The following is a 3,501-nucleotide window of genomic DNA, read 5'->3' on the forward strand; positions in this document are numbered from 1 at the left end:
CTCACTGAAACTACTTCTTGACACTTTATAATTGCATTTTATTTTACATTTTTTAAATGTTACCCCCAATTTCGTGGTATCCAATTGTTAGTTATTACTATCTTGTCTTATCGCTACAACTCCCGTACAGGCCCTGGAGAGACGAGGGTCGAAAGCCATGCATCCTCCGAAACACAACCCAACCAAGCCGCACTGCTTCTTAACACAGCGCGCATCCAACCCGGAAGCAAGCCACACCAATGTGTCGGAGGAAACACCGTGCACCTGGCAACCTGGTTTGCTCGTACTGCGCCACAGGAGTCGCTGGTGCGCGATGAGACAAGAGTATCCCTACCGGCCAAAACCTCCTTAACCCGGACACTGGCCAATTGACAGACGCGGCCGCAGAGCCTGCCCCAGAGTCTCTGGTGACCACACTGCGAGCAGTGCCCTACCACTGGGAGGCCCGACACTTTATAATTTTGTTCAACATTCAGATTTAAAATCTGAATAGACTTCTATTTCTGAAAAGAAAACAGCAGTAATACTGTTCCACTTCTCTTTAGCTAAGACATGTTTGAGAAATCTGCCAAGACCTTTACATTTTTACTTTGATTTTCCAAGAAATCAGATTTACCTTGGCCACCTGCTAAGCCACCCAGGGCAGGATCATGCACCCCATGTAGTTGTTGTATTGGTGAATGTAAAATGTGTGTTTACAGCCTGGTAAGCCAACGTTATGCCCACTGTCTGCTCAGCACGGGATCAAATAGGCAGAGAGGCAGGCCTCAGGGCATCTGTCTGATGGGTCACAGTGGAGTGGGGAAGGGTGGTGGCTTGGGTGTGTGGATGTGTTTGCATACGTGCATGCATATGTGTGTGTATACATACCTGTTCATACTGTATGTGGGTGTTTTTATAGTTTCACTGCAGCTGCCCCCCCAACTGAAACCAGCACTCAGCCAGACAGCTCTGTCACTGCAGGGGGGGGGGGGGGGTTGGGTCTCTTGAGCCCGCCCAGACATAGATTACACTGAAACATCTCTTTCATTCCTACTGACGAATCATCATGTAGAGATTTTCGTGCTGTGTATCCAATCTGACTCTGCAGGTAAATGTAGAATCTGTTCCATTGTCAAATTTGTCAAATGTTGCCAAATCCCCTTGATTCCTCCATGGCTGAGCATTCTGTTCCTCCATCTCATTATACAATAACGTTCAGGTATTAGACCTGAAAGTGGAGGCAATTGGATGAGTCATTTGATGATTCCTGTCTTCTTCTTAGCTCTGAAATACAAAATCAGTGTCTGTCTCTAGACTGTAGTAGAAAGTTATCATTAATACTGTATCTCATCAGTAAAAACATACAATTCTGTATCAAGTACAAGTGTTTGAGAAAGAAAATAATTAAATGATCTTTGACGTTTATATTTGTAGTTTATTTATGGCATTTATCATTTCCATGCCTTCAGTATCTTATTAGCATTTCTCTATAAATAACTTTTCTTTGTCACTGTACATTTTTTATTCAAGGGAAATACAATATTCAATCTCAAGTCAACATTTGAAGCTTGACTGTTGCCAGCTGCTTTAGCCAACAAATGGACAATACACTGAATGCATGCTCACCTCTAAGGTGGCAGTGTTATTTATGAGACAGGTATGGGCTCCAGAAGAGAGGAAATGATAACGAATCATTAAAGTCCTTCTAGTAAAAAATCCAGCTCACCCAGACAAGATGTGCTTGACAAAGGAAGAATAGTTGATGCATCCGTTGGCGTCCTCTTGGGCCGCCAGCAGCCTGTCCACCTCATCCTCTGTCATCCTCTCCTCCAGGGTGGCCAGCACGTGACACAGCTCAGTGCCCATGATAGTGCCATTGCCCTGCTTGTCAAAGACCCGCAGGCCCTCGACAAAGTCCTCAAAGTTACCCTGGTCCTTGGGAAATGTGCTGCAGTATGGGCAGGAAGTTCTCAAAGTCCACCAGCTTGCTGCTCATGTCCTCCTGCCGAGGCTTGCCAAACACCTTCAGGACGTCGGTGTTGCCCACGACACATTGCCACACTGGGCAAATGTGATCTTCATCTCCCCCGTGGGCGTGCGGTTGCACAAGGTGAGGGCCTCCTTGAACTCCTCGATCGGGTCAGCTCTGTATTTGAGGGGGATGCTATTGGGGTCAAAGTCGGGCTCCTTGGGGCCTCGACCACGGGTTCGGGGGTCGGCATGGGCTTGGCAGCAGGTGCTTCCTCCTTGGTGGGCTCTGCCTTTTTGGGCTCAGTTTTCCTAACTTCCACCTTTTGGGGGGCCATGGTGCTGAATGTGGGTGTGTTTCAAGGTGAGCGAGAGTGTGAAGGGAGGGAGGAGGCTATTCCTAAGCACAAATGGTCAAAGGATCTCCTAAAGCTTTTATATGTACTTCGCCTGGGAGGGGAGATGGGGCCGATAAATAAGGTCCTATGGCACACTATAAAAGGAAGAATCCTGAAATCGATCCTCCTGTCTGTGGCGTAACAATTAGGTATTGTTCTCAGCTGCTATCATCAAGCCGACAGGGCTCTCCACTGTCATTAACCAGTGTCCAGCTACATTATCCCAAAATGTTCTGCCTCACTGATGGGTGCATGCAGGAATTAGGACACACAGACAATGTATTATTACTGAATGAGAACATTGAACAAAATAGCTTTTTTGACAATTGACTTTTTTGTCTGTTCATTAAAACTGAAAATCATATCCTATGAGATGTTTCTATGACAGAGCAATGGTCAGTTTTTAATCAAATTTACTGAAGTAAAAGGGGAATGTTTGTATATCAAATTTGGTTATAGCTTTGGCTCAAAGAGAATACGCTCATTTTGACATCTATTTACTTTAGCATGCTCTACGCCAAGCCTCTGCTGTAAATGTTTCTGAAATCAATTCCAGTGTACAATCCATACTTGTTGGATTAGTGTCACTAGTGCACCTGTTTGGCTCTTTGCTTTGATGGGCCGTTTAAAATTGATAGAATGACTGATTTATTTCAACAATTCTATCCAAAAACGAAATTAATGTTCTCCCTTTAAAAGAATATCAGACTGTGAAAGTTATTATACATGCTGGTGTTTATTTATGTTTATAGTCTCGCTAATACATTGCATGTGTAGAAAACATGTATAATCAACTGACGTCCAGATATCTACTTCAAATATTTAATTCAAAAAAGAAGTTCCTTTTCCTCAAAATAGTATATAAAATACTTTCCAATGCCCAGGGAAAACAAACTGCGGATGCAGTCAAATCAAGTTTTATTTTATTGAACATACTTTGTAGCGCTCTTCAACTTAGTGCCGTCATACATATTTATTTCCTAATGATGAAAAGCCTCCATCTTTGTTTTCATTTAAATTACTCGATGTGCCGAGTGAGTGAGATGATAAGGCTTGATGGAAATGCATTGAAAGGCATTAAGCCTCATGAATCTCCCTTCCAATGCAGAGGTTAATCAATGCTCAGTCAAGCACATCTTCTGTAGCATCCAAT

At 43.6% G+C, this 3,501-nt stretch overlaps 1 pseudogene; it reads right to left on the minus strand.

The window, feature by feature from the left end:
• Positions 1–1,704: 1,704 nt before the first annotated feature.
• Positions 1,705–2,288, minus strand: LOC115128901 (myosin light chain 4-like; annotated as a pseudogene).
• Positions 2,289–3,501: the final 1,213 nt, after the last annotated feature.

The sequence above is a fragment of the Oncorhynchus nerka genome, linkage group LG4 (genome assembly GCF_034236695.1).
Source record: "Oncorhynchus nerka isolate Pitt River linkage group LG4, Oner_Uvic_2.0, whole genome shotgun sequence".
NCBI classification, from domain to species: Eukaryota; Metazoa; Chordata; class Actinopteri; order Salmoniformes; family Salmonidae; genus Oncorhynchus; species Oncorhynchus nerka.